The sequence below is a fragment of the Podarcis bocagei genome (genome assembly GCF_964188305.1).
Source record: "Podarcis bocagei genome assembly, chromosome: 1".
NCBI lineage: Eukaryota > Metazoa > Chordata > Lepidosauria > Squamata > Lacertidae > Podarcis > Podarcis bocagei.
In genome coordinates, this window is record NC_138125.1 from 9,433,113 (window position 1) to 9,446,960 (window position 13,848).

The following is a 13,848-nucleotide window of genomic DNA, read 5'->3' on the forward strand; positions in this document are numbered from 1 at the left end:
GCTCTCTCCTCCTCCTCCTCCTCCTCCCTCCAGAGGGGAGACACGTCAGGACCCTGCAATTCGAGCTGCTTCTCAAGTGTCACCTAAGGGGAACTAAACTCTGTGCAAATCAATTATTGCAGACTCTCTTTTTTTTAGAAGAAAAAAGAAAAAGACAGCCACCCATACCCAGCCCAGCTCTCCCCCCCTCCTCTGCGGGCCCATCTCTCCTCTAGCCAGTCAGCCAGCAAACCTCCTCTCCCTTCGTCCCCCCCCCCCGCCTTTTTTCAGACCTGCTCATTCCCGGTGAGCTCATATTTAATTACCTTAATGTTGAGAATGAATAAATGATGCCCCTGATGAATAGCTTATGGCGCGCGATAAATAATGAAAGGAGCGCCATAACTATGTCTTAAGAGGCTAGGGAGGCAAGGTGGGCATCTTATTGTTATTTATTCTTTCATTCATTCATTTATTAATCATCACCCTCCTCGGAAATACATATTGCTATTTATTTATTTTTGCATTCAAAGAGGTGAAGCTTAAAAGCGATGCCTTTGGGCTGCCACCAGGAGTTGTGTTGCAGAAGGCCTCTCTCCGCGTGTAAATTGGTGGGAATTCGAATTATGCCAGGAGCGGACACGGGAGCGCGTATTCCAATTACATCACGAAAAGCGATGCCCCTGCGGTCGATACAGCCTCCAAACTTAAGGTGATAGAAAGGGCACCCTGTCGACGTTAAGTAATAGGTACTGGAATCGAACCAGCACATATTTCGCCTGTGCAGACGGAGTTAGGCCTATTTAAAATCCGCGATCCGCTCTGGAACGAACGGTACCGGGCTGAAACACTCCTTCTAACGCGGCCTCAGCAAGATGACTCTGGAGTAAGCGTCTCCGGCCCTCTTGCAATCTGACCTGATCGCCGCGTAATTGCGCATCCTGTCCTGGAAGTCAGGCGCGCTGAACGGAGCGCAGGTTATTTCCGAGTAAACTGAAATGCAGTTGTTGTTTTCCCCCCTAATGAAGCTGCTGTCCTCGGCATATTAATCAGGGACGTGGATCCCCATCCATCGAGAGCTGGCCCTCCCAGTAAAAACGCCAATTATGCTGCCCGATTCTGTGGGTGGTGACTCGGAAACAGCTGTCACTTGAATCCAATGGGGCTCGCGACCAACTTAGTATGTTATGGGGAGCTGGCGCAAGCCTAGTCGGGGTTGCGGGTGGTGTCAGAATTGTTTTACCGTATTTTCTGCACTGCGCGTAGCCACCCGCGCCCTCCCTTGGATTCTGCTAATCCTCATTTTGGTTCAGAAAGCAATTAGGAGGTTCCTCCTGGAGGAGGAAGATGATTTGGGGAAGGGAGGGAGAAACAATTAGAGCCTCTCCAAACAAAGGTAATCCATTGTCAGTAGCAAGGGCAGGGCTTGAGATAAGGACAATGAGGGCGAGATAAGCGGAGCAGCAGCAGCGCTGCCGAAAAGGACGAAACGAAGAGCCTTTTATGAGCTGTACTTATCTTGGAGGCGATAAGTGACCAACAGCGGCGCTTACGAGGAGAGAACGCTTTTTGAGGTGCATCTAGTCAGGCAGGACTCCCGGGGTCCCCAAAAAACAACACCAGAGGGACTGAAGACCGGTGAGGGCCCGGGTAGTCAACGGGGCGCCCTCCAGGTGCTGTTGAACTACAACTCCCATCTGCCTCAGTTTGGCCGGTGGTCATGGATAACGGGAGTTATAGCCCGTCAATTTATGGAGGGCGCCGCTTTGGGTACCGCTGGGTTAGGAGAAGGTAATATCAGAGTATCTCAATGTCAGAACATCTGCCTTGCATGCGGGTGCAGCTCCAAGAAAGGCTGGGAGTGACTCCAGGACTCCCCAAAACCTGATGACGCACTATAAGGCCGTCCTACGTTCCCACGTTCAGAGGGATAAAGGTGTTAATTCGGATGCTGCAGCAAAAAGTAGGGAGAATGGGGACTTACTTCGAAGTCAGGGTCCTTAAGCATGGCAGGTGGTCGCCCCACACCCCTCAAACCAATCGCGCGTCTGTTTGGATCCCACATCTTTGTATTTAGAAGCAAAGTCCGGTAGATGTCAGCCGTCCAATTTATTCCCAACTCGGAACGTGGGGAGCTGTCTCTTGCCGAATCAGACCACTGACTGCTGCGTCCAGATCTGTGTCTACATGAACTGGCGGCGGCGGTGCAATGTCTCAGGCAAATGCTCTGCCACGGGGCTACGACCCTTCCCCAGCTGCGAATGATAATAATGCTTTAGCATTGGTATCGCGCTTTTTACTACTTAGGATGCTTCGCGGGCATAGTTCCAGCGACCCCTCCATCCATACCCCCTTGTTCTATTGACACCCCCCCTTGTGGTTTGTTTATTTTTTGCTTCCGCGGGGTTTCAGCTTCAGCGTACAGACGCAATCCTATGAATGCTGGTTGGGACTTAAAGCTCCCCGGTGCGTGTATAGGATCGCAGCATTACACTTCCTTTAGCGCTCAATAAAACACCTACAATGGTACCTCGGGTTACAGACGCTTCAGGTTACAGACGCTTCAGGTTACAGGCTCTGCTAACCCAGAAATAGTACCTCGGGTTAAGAACTTTGCTTCAGGATGAGAACAGAAATCGCGTGGCAGCAGCAGGAGGCCCCATTAGCTAAAGTGGTACCTCAAGTTAAGAACGGTTTCAGGTTAAGAACGGACCTCCGGAACGAATTAAGCTCGTAACCCGAGGCACCACTGTACTGGTTTTCATCCGCGTCTCAGCAGGTTTGTGAATCAGACCTGAGATTTGGTTTTTGTCCTTGGTTGGACTGATGTTCATATATCCTAACTGACTCTTCCAACCAGGTCATATTCCTTCCATCCGAAGGTCGTAGAGGTTGGAATCTGAACACGTGTTGTGTTGCTCGCCCACGTCGCTTGTAGTGGGAACGCGAGACCACGCTCACACGCACGGCGACGGTGACTATAACTAACCCCGGCAAGTTAGATGTTAGGGGACGGCTGAGGAAGGCCCGGGTGTCCCTCTCCCTTAGTAGGAGGGCTGAAACCCCTGTAGAGGCTGCCCAGATCAGAGATATTCGTGGGGGTGGCATCCGGAATGCTTGGCTATCAGTTTTTCTTTTCTTTTACGTCGTTTTCTCTCTCCGCCTTTTACTCGCAGGAATAAAAGGGAAAGCATGCAGGCAGCAGTGTTTGTATACAACTGCTCACCAAGAAGTAATACAGTGGAACAGTGGCGTAGCGTGGGTTGTCAGCACCCGGGGCAAGGCAAGTAATTTGCGCCCCCTAACCCGTGGATTTGCGCCCCCTAACCCTAACCCCCAGGTGTTGCGCCCGGTGCGGCTGAACCCCCCTGCACCCCCCACGCTACGCCACTGCAGTGGAAGAAGATTTAAAATTACACCAGGCCAGGACACATTTTGAAGAAACGCGCATTTGCCACCAAAGACAGCGGTTGTGCTTAAGATCCTTAATTCCACAGCCTTAAAATGACCTAACTCGGGTCCGCAGAAAGAAGGCCCGCTGCTCCTCGATCTGTTTGCACGCCTCTCTGCGTGTCCCTGTCACGTGTAAATGCATAGGATCCTCTTTGCTCCCGAAAACGACCGCGCCGGTCAAACATCCCCTCTGCCTTGGTCTGTCTGCTCTTTGCCTCGGTATTATGAAACCACATGGCAAAGACACTTTCGCGCCTTGGCTTTTGACCGTCAGGTCTGAAAACGGGGCCGGATTTTCTTTTGCACACTGGAGGAGCCCGTTCGTTTGGGGCTAAATTGAATCCGGTTCTTCTCATCTTTCTGGATCTTGCAGAAAGTGCCCTTAAGCCAGAGAAAGGCAGGCCCAAGCGCCTTGGCTGTGCATCACAGTGGTCACAGCTTAGCAATTTAAGACTACATGGACTTAAAGGCATTAGGTGAGTGTTGGGGCGGATCTTTTCTCTTTTCGACGACTTCAGGAAGTGAGACCCCTCCTGCACAGTCTGCAAAGCGGGCCCTGGACGACTTCTGCCCCCCCCCCCCAACTTTTCCTGATAGCGCCACTGCATAGGAACCACCACTTAGGGGCAGATGGCCCTTCGCTCCCCAATAAAATATTTTGAGGGAGCCAGCTGCCTACAAGTTGATGGGCACTGCCAGTCAAATGGTGCGTGTGTCTTGTGATAAGCGCCCCCCCATTTTTTTATTCAAGTTGGCACCATTACACCACTTTATGCATGTGGATATAATATGCATATGGAGAGACAATCTCTATCCCCTCCCCTCGGCCGGTGCAACGAATTGTCCCACCCGATCTGGTACTTTTCCCCACTTTATTTTGGTCCTCGTGATGCCTTCAGAGAAGCTGCTGCAATGAATGTCCTGCCAGCAAAAAAATGTCTCGACTTGGAACGGACTCCTTATTGACAAGGCAGCTGCGTGGGGACCGGAACGCGACTCTTTAGAAAGGCGTCTCTCTCTCTCTCTCTCTCTCTCTCTCTCTCTCTCTCTCTCTCTCTCTCTCTCTCTCTCTCTCTCTCTCTCTCTCCACACACACACAAAATTATATGCCCCAACATACCCCAAAGTCTATAACAGATGCGCAAAATATTTTTCCCCCTCCTATTAGCAGAGAGAGGTTGGAAAGTTTCTCCCACCCCGGAAAAAAAATGCCTCTCTCAAAGAGGTGTTTGCTAAATGGATGTTTACCGCGGCTAATGCTTTTAAAATAAGGACAGGAGGGATTTTTTTTTAAGTCTTCTTTTAAAAAAAAGAGGCCAAAGGTCTGACAGATTATACCTGCAGGACTGGAGGGCGAGGCGAAAGACAGATCTGAACCAAATTGGTGGAGATAACTCTCTCTCCGGCCTGACAGCTATTTGTCTGCTGCCACCAACCCCCTCAACCCGCTTCCCTCCCCTGGGATCCTTTTCAAACGTCTGAGACGCAAACACGGGATTTATCATTCTGTAGCTCCGCGCTGGACGAGATGAGGATTCTCTTTAAAGGGCCGGTTATAAATATATCAGCAGAGCCCACATGCTATCTAGCAGCAGTCGGCTACGAACAACGCTCTGGATCTCTCTCTCTCTGTGTGTGTGTGTGTGTGTGTTGTGTGTTGTGTGTTTGTGGATAACCCTCCAACATTTACACCCACATCCTCAAAACATTTATATCCGCCTCTGCAGAGAATACTTGGCAGTTTAAAGTCCGCTTTTGGTTTCATTCCGAGCTGATTTTCGCCTAACTCGTTCAGGACGCAAGAGCGGTGTTCCTTGCGAGTAAACAATTCATGTCAGTCACGTTTTGCGCTCAGTTAAGTCTCATTTCTGTTGCAAATCATTCTGCTGCAATCGCCGACGAGCCACAAAAAGTGATATTTGTTTCCTAACGCGGAGATTAAATAATTCGCTTTTATAAACAAGGGAACGTAGAGACCGAGAGCTTTCCTGCGCCACAAGGGGGTCTCTAACCTGATGCCGGGAGTCCTGCACCCGAGAGCTAACTGCGGACGGTCATCATCACTTGCTATGTTTTATAAAAACCAGTCCCTTTCACTTCTCCAAATCAGACCGCAAAAAAGGCGGATATGGAATCGCGTTGCAAATTTACCAACTAGCCGAAAGGAGAAGCGCATCGCCCTGACGTCCCTCCCGGTGGGTGGTTTGGAGAAAAACCTTTGCGGCGTTGTTGTTTTTCCTTGAGCCTTTTCAGAGAAAACAATTTGCTATAAATAACCATTTGAAACATCGGGTCACCCGACTGCTGTTTTATTATTCCGCAGGCGCATTTTCCGCGGAGCCTGTTTACAAAAACAGCGTTTCTATGCGCCACTAAGGAGACTGCGCGCGCGCCGACTAGCTCATCTCCCTGGCGTCCACGTGTACGGCGCCAACGTCTGAAAGGAGCGAGCCTCCGCGTGGAAGTCCGCGCGCGCCGGGCGGGGGGCTCCCTCCGGGTGCCAGATAGAAAGCCTACTCGGCCCCGCTCCCTGCTCTCTCGTTCTCCTCAAAGGTAAGTCTAAACGCCTCAAGAGGAGGCAGAGGCAGGATCCCATCTACACCTCTGCACGTCTCTGCACGTAGTAAGCCCCGCCGAATTTAATGGGATTTGCTCCCTAGTGATTGTGCATAAGTTCAGGACCAGTGCTCCTCTCACAGTGCATGATTAATGGGAAGGTCTGATAAATAAAATAAAATACAGGAGAGCCTCGGATTCTAAGCATGTTTACTTGGAAGTAAATCCGACTGGCAGGAATTGTTTTCTGCCACGAACATCGTGAGCAATTTCCCCCGAAATGCAAGTGTCATTACGATCACATCAGACAAGCTAGTTTAGGTGTAATAGGCTGGAGTGCTAATGAAATATACAAAGTCCCATATAAAATATAAACATTTTAAGCGACAGACAGTACTCAGCAGCTGTTTGTGTGTGTGTTCAACACCTTAAATTAATGCACAAAACAGATTCTACTTGTGCTATATTAAGACAGTTTACACGCCCAAAAAAATTCTATTGATATGACCCCCCCCCCCATTTAAAGGCTTTTGCCTGACCGTTCAATCCTATACAGTCTTATCCACTGTGTAAACTGGGACATTTACTCCGAGGTAAGTGTGGCACAATAACCCCCTTCTACTCAGAAGTCGCATTGAGTTTATTTCACTCAGGTAAGTACAGGTCAGGACTGCACCCTTAGTCTCCTCGCCAGATGATGCCAAACCCAATTTCAACCCAGTGTACCCAGTTTGTGGACAGAGGACTGTTCTATATAAACACACACACACACACACACACACACACACACACACACACACACACACACACATTTTACACGTTGACCCTACTAAGCACACGTAGGGAGGACAAACTCTGTTGAATTCAGGGGAGTTTTCTGCTGAATAAATAAACATCCACAGGATGGGACGTAAATTTCTTTATGAATGGACGCTAGATTTTTATTTTTTAAAAAACACCCAAAAAAACAAACAAAACAGGAACCTCCGTGGGGCGTAAGTGGCAGAATTTTGTGGACAATCCGAAGGCTGCTACCTTCGAAAATCGATTTGCAGCGTGAAATTGAACTGTCCACGGGTATAAGGCACGCATCTGTGGTTTGGGCGGAGGGGTGGGGGTGGGGGTGGGAGAGGCTGGCGAGAAATTTGCCCACCTTTCGGGCCTGGTTTCTTCCAAATGCAAAAAGGTAAACAAGACCTTATTGGTGAGCGGCCTGAGGGAAAGAGCCCAGGGCAGACTGGTTTCTGGGGAATGATCGGCGCTGCTCCTTAATTAATTAAAGCAGAAAAAAGGATCTGCAGAATGCGGCCAGTTATAAGTGCGGCCAGTAACCCAAAACTCCAGCGATTTCCGACCCTGGAGACGCGAAGGAAACCCAAAACCGAGCCCATTAGCAAATGAGTTTTCTGTCGTGGACGGCTTCGTTCCCATCCACTTGCCGCTCTGAAAAATAGATCACATTTCGTTATCTTTAGTGGGAATCTGCAACGTGATACCGGATCTCACCCTCTCTGAGCTGCTAAGCGCAGAGGAAAGAGAACGAGAGAGAGACGCAGGGAGGGAGGGAGAGAGAAAAAGAAGGAAAGTAAGGAGGGGTGCGGAGGGTTGGCTTATTTCTAAACAATAAAGGACTTGTCTTCTCTCTCACACAACCCCTTTAGCTCTCTTTTTTCCTGCTTTCCTCCCTCTCTGCGCTTCCTCCTCCCCTGAAAAATCAAAACCACTGAAAGAGAAGAGGGGCGCTATTTTGGAGACGCGTCCACCGCGCCGACGCTGAAAAGCGTTTCGTGCAAAAAGGCGTCTGAAAGGAGGGGGAGGAAGAAAAACCCCGAAGGAGGCTCGGGGGACCGGCTGGCCATCGCTGCCCTCCAGACACCTGTGAAAACAAAGCGGGTGTCACCCTGCGAGCTCTGGAGGAGCCCAGGAAAGAGGGAGCGTCGCCAGGAAGCCCGCGGTCGCTCCTCCAGATGTTTGTGGACCGCAACGCGCATCAGGCCCGGCTGGTCAAAGAGGACAGGGAGAAGCGGAGGCTAACAACACTGAAGGGCCACAGGCTCCCCGGCCTTGTAGTGAAAGATGCGCCTTTTCAAGCTCTTCCCAAAACGCCCCGCGTAACGCCATTCCCACGCATTCCGCGCGTCGCGTTTTGCAATCAAACCACAAGGAAACAACTCATGGGAGAGGAGAGGTTTCTTCCAGAAAGCCAGACCGTGTGCAAGTAGGACTAGGACCTGGAAGAAAATGATGGGCTATAAAGGCAATTAATAAATGCAATAAATCCCTGCATTGCAGGGGGTTGGACTAGATGACCCTTGGGGTCCCTCCCAACTCTAAGATTCTAGGAAATATATGTGTGTGAGAGTAGAGGACATAGCTGTCAACTTTCCCAGAGGAATCCTATACGGAATAAGGGAATTTCCCTTTAAAAAGGGAAACGTTGACAGCTATGGTGGTTGTGCGCCCCGATTGTGTTTCAGCGGCTCAAGGGCAGGAGATGAGCGGCTGCTCTGGTTGCAGTCCTCGTGTTCAGACGCGTGTTCAGGAACGAACGTCTGAACGAAGTGCGGGAGCCTTCAGGAGCACCGGCTTCCACGCACTCTGGGATACAGAAGGAAGGCTCCCTCGTCGCCACCTTTACTAACCGGTAAGGCAGAACAAGCCAGATGTCAGCGCCTAGGGGTGCCAACTTGAATAAAATATTGGGGCAGCGGGGGGCAAGGAAGTCCTGCCCCGCGCAATCAATCACGCAACGCGGTGCATGGGCACCATGTGAATGGGAATGCCCATCAACTTGGGGGGGCCCTCGCCCTCAAATATTTTATTGCCCCCTAGCAGTTGGTTCACATGGTGAGCGCTGAATAGCTACCCCCCCTACAGCAGTAACGTCTGAAGGCAAAGGAGCACTCGCGTGTACAGGATTCCAGATTCCACGCAGGTTCCCTCCGTTCAGACGTTACATGCAGGAGCTAGAGGGGAGGGGAAATGTTGCTGGTCAGCGGCGCCTTCTCCACTTGCCGGTTCTCCTCAACTGTGAAGTCTGAAGGAGGGTTAAGTTAGTAACTTGCCCCAGGACGCATCCCGAGTTCGTGGCAGTGGGGAGAGCTGAACTCGAGTCGACAGACTTCAAAAAATCTGTTACCGCCACCGCTTCACTGAGGTGCTTTCCCCGGTTTTCGCAGAAATCCCAGGCAACAGAGAACATTTCAGGTTTTTAAAAGAAAGCGCGAGCGGCCCCGTCCTTTCTCCCTTACAGCAAAACCCCAACCCCTGTTCCAAGGGGACTTCCTCTTGCCAGAATTCAGGACTGCGACCTTTTTAAACGGGATATGAGGTTCGGGATGACAAAGCAGCCAGTCTCCCGGCTGGAAAGTCAGTATGGAACATCGTAGAATTGTTGGAAGGGACCCGAGGGTCATCTAGTCCAACCCCGCAACGCAGGAATTTCAACTGAAGCATCCATGGAAACTGCCTTATATACTGCATCAGACAATTGTCCCCTTTGGCCAGTATTATCTACACTGACTGGCAGCGCCTCGTCGGGTTTCAGGCAGGAGATGTCGGGGATCGAACTGGGCACCTTCTGCCCTCCAAGTCCGATCCTAAGCAAGCTGGCTTGGGAAGGGAGCCAGCCAATCCTCAGCCAGCCAGGTGGGCGGGGCTGGGGCTTAAATGCCCTGAAATACGAAGCCCTGTGGGTTTGCTTCTCCGGCTTGGGGTAGACATCTCTCTCTCCCCACTGACCCCATCCCGCCCCATGGTGGCGTCTGGCATTCTGCAGAGGAGCTGCAAGCCGCTTTCGATTAGGGGTTAGACTAGATGACCCTCTGCTCCTCTTCCAGCTCTATAGTTCTGTGATTCTATAGGATTCTATGCCTTCGGAAAACAGCAATGAACCAGCTTCCCTGATGAAAATGGGACTTAATTTTGGTGTCACTATCCATCTCTCTCTCTCTCTCTCTCTCTCTCTCTCTCTCTCTCTCTCTCTCTCTCTAACACACACACACACACACACACACACACCTGAGAAACATGCAAGGCTGCCATTGACGCGAGTTCCCACAAACAATCAAAGAAGCAGCGGTTCCCACGATTAAGGTCATGTTGCACACAAAAGTCCCCTCCACTAAATAGCCACTAAAACGTGTTGTCTCCCCACCACATGGGTTATAAGTGATCATGTGATTCTCCCTCCCATCTCTTTTATACCCCTAAACCTAAAAACGTTTCCTTTTGGAATCGCTCGCCTCCCACTGAAATCTTGTTTTACTTCCGTGCACAGGAACCGGGGCACGATCCAACCCTCTCTCTCTCTCTCTCTCTCTCTCTCTCTCTCTCTCTCTCTCTCTCTCTCTCTCTCTCGTGTATTACACACATATTGTGGGGGGCATCATTTCCCCTGCAAAATGTCGATATAGTCTCATTGATTTCCAGGGGGGCGAGGTCTACACGCGCACATTCCAGGCTGTAAAATGAAGTCGCGCTTACCAGGGAAAAGTTCAGCCCCACTGGACACAGTGGGGGGTTATTCCTCACAGCCAAATAAATATGCCGCCGCCTGGGCGCTCCCTCCCCCGCCAGTTTCAAGGAATGTGCTTAAACAGGGCTGGATCCGAGCGTCCTCTGCTTGCCGGAACCGGAGCGAAAACAGGAGCCAGTCCGGATCAAAGGGAGACTGGAGAGGAGCTCCAGAAAACGGGGACGCGGAGACCTGGAGCCCAGGTAATAGTGCACGTGCCTCCCCACCCCACCCGTTGCTCCCCCCCCCCGCCCAGATTTCCGTCCTCCGCCCACGTTATTCCTCCTCTCTTTCTTTCAGAGGTTTCAATCATGGTGAAAATCAGCCAAGGGCGCAGCACCAGCGCTCCCGCCGCCTCCTCCGCCTCCTGCGCCACTAATGTACATCCTGGATGCTGAAGTCTGTCTAAGCTAAAAAGAATTTCCTTTTTGGAGGAGAAAGCCTCCAGCTCCTTCTGTTCAGAGGAAAGTGCCAGTGATGTTAATGCGGGGTGACACTAAATAAACAGTTAAGTTCGCTTTGGAAAGATGGAGTTCATTATCCAGTGAGCTGCAGTTAAAGCCAGACCAGGCGGGGCCGGTTTGTTTTGGCGCAAGGCGCACAGCAGACTTGCCTCTCTCTCTCTCTCTCTCTCTCTCTCTCTCTCTCTCTCTCTCTCTCTCCGGAGCCAGCGATTCCCCCCTCCTCCTCCGCTTCTAAAACACACCACTTCTCCTCCTCCTTCAAACTTTCGTAATTAGGTCATTGGAGGAAGGGGAATTAAAACGGCCGTCTTGTAACATAAATGGACAGTTTCAAATAGGTAGATCTACAAAATCACCAAATTTTGTGTGAGTCCGCTTTTTTTTTTTCCAAAAAAAAGAACTCCGCTCCGAATTAACCCGCGATTTGCGTTCCGACTTGCCCTGGAAGAAGCGGAGATGTTACTCCAGGCGGCGGGTAGCAAAGAGCGTATGGATCGCGCCTCTGGTCCCCCGCGCGGCATCCAAGGCTCGTCTCTTTGGAAGGATATCCCCCACTGGGAGTGATCCCCCCCCACCAAGTGGGGCTTACTTCCGAGTAGACACGCACAGGGCAGGTTGCTCGGTCTCAGTGCTCACTTAGCTTGTGGTGGGAGAAGGAGCCCCATCGAGTCAAGGTGGGTTTTTATGAGAAAAACTCATTTGAACTGGAGGGATACCCAGCCCGATCTCCTATACGTATTTACTCAAAAGTAAACCCAATTTTAAGAGCTGGTGGAGCGTGTTCTTCTTAGGAAAGCCTGCCAAGGAGTGCAGGGGTTGTAAACACGCGTTTCCTGCTGCAATCCACGCTTACCTGGAGGCAAAGCTCCATTCAACTCAATGGGATTTCTAAATAGAAACACTCGGGACTGCGTTGCAAATTGAAAGGAGATTTTAAAATTTGCCTGGATCGTATCCTATGTCTTCTTTTTTATTTAAAGCGACTCCACTCTCGCATCCCGTATGTCAAATTCGTTTACCTGGAAGCAAATCGCCATTGAAAGTAATAGGGTTCGTCTCCAAGTCCGTGCGTTTCCGAATCGGGGCCCCCTCTCCGACTTCGCAGCAAGAAAGAAGCCGGGAACTTGTCACCTGAGACCGCAATCCTGTATTTACTTGCCTGGAAGTAAGTCCCAGTGAGTTCAACAGGGCTTGCTTCTGAGTAGGCAGGTATAGGATTGCACTGCGCCTCGGCTAAGTTTCCAGGCAGTTCAGAGCCTCACCGCACCAGTAGGAAATCTCAACAGACGCTTAATTAAAATAGCAATCCCCTTTGTGTTTTTTTAAAAGCTTACCTAAAAGGCTTCATTCCAACCCCCCCAACCCCTTTAATTTATATTTTCTCCACTATAATTTCCCCACAGGGCTCTGAAAAGAATTCCAAACCCTTGGCATAATAAGTGAATTGTACGGATCTTTTCTACTTTCCTCAAGCACAATTTGCACCACAAGAAAAGAGGAGAGCCGCTCTCGGTAACATAAACCTCTCGGATTGGAATAGGAAGAGGAAGAATAAGGAGGAATAAGCTAAGAGGCGGAGAGCGGGAGACGCGAAAGAACAATCGCCGGGTGCCCCTCTTTCCGGGTCATTACGGTACTGCTGGTCTCCAATCAATCCTAATGCGATGGCAATTGCAGTCCCCGATGAACGCATCTCAGGTTTCGTGTAATGGCTCTACCACATTTTCCTGGACCCCCTTCTTTAACCTGAGATGCCAGGGGGACGACTCTCTTTTCAGCTGCTGATTGCTTCAAGATGTGGGGACTTGGGGGGGGGGAGGGGAGCGAGAAAGTCTTGGGATAGCCAGAAACTGTTTGTTGTTAGTCTAAGCTGTTTATTTAATCAACAGAACAAAGCAGATTTTTCTCTCTTCTTCCATTTCTTTCTGCAACGCTCCCTCCATCTGTTCGGGATTCGGAATTCCGCCTCCCACTTGAGCCAAGTTTCCAGTTTTATAATACCGGGCTGCTGTCTCTGTTTACTAACAAACAGATCACTTGGAAAGGACTAAGGATTTATTCTAGCCAGAACCTACAAAGGCTGATTATGATTATGATATTTACAAACCACTTAAGGTCAAAACAGACTTCTAAATGGTTTGCGAAATAAATTTTTTTTAACACACCAGTTCATTCAAACCTTAGAATAGAATCTGCAATAGAATAATCCCATTATTTGACCCCAGAAAATTGTGAAGGTATTTTATGTGCAGAGTGCCTATCCAGCGGTAGCCCAAGACGTTTCTGCACCTGAAACCAAGCGTCACAATGATTTCTTAATATTTCTTATTTATTTGTTAGATGTCTATCCACCCCCATCCTTGGATCAAGTTACAACAGAAGTTTTTATTTATTTTTTGTTCTCTTACATATATAAAAAGGAGTGTTCATATCCCACACTTTCATTGTAAAAACCATGCATTGGGGACTCACATCAGATATTTTAAAGAAATGACAAGGAATCATACATATTATGATGTAGATTCTGTATCTGTGGGGTTTCACAGAACGCGGAACTGTGCCATACACAGTTAGCCCTATGCAGGGGCAGTAATGAATACATAAAAATCAACAGAGTTTCAGGATTAAGTACTAGTGTTACTATTATTTTACTTTTACTTTGGTCTTATTTAAACATTTATTTTTAAAAATGATTTACTTCCCACTTTGAGAAAACATTCCCTCCCCAAAGAAACCTGCGAACAAAAGTAATAAACACATGACAATAACGAAATTGGGAAAAATGGATTAAAACAGATCAATTAATATTTTTTTTCATACTCACTTGTACTTCTGCAGAATGCCAGAATAATACCTGCAAAATAATTAATTATCAGTGCA

General features: G+C 49.4%; 1 long non-coding RNA gene across 1 annotated transcript; it reads left to right on the plus strand.

Moving 5' to 3' along the window:
- The first annotated feature begins 5,821 nt into the window (after positions 1-5,821).
- LOC308587494 lies at positions 5,822-13,128 on the plus strand. Its single transcript, XR_014008410.1, has 4 exons — positions 5,822-5,985; positions 10,420-10,707; positions 10,805-11,011; positions 12,372-13,128. It is a non-coding gene; the product is annotated as an uncharacterized lncRNA (long non-coding RNA).
- The last annotated feature ends 720 nt before the right edge of the window (positions 13,129-13,848 follow it).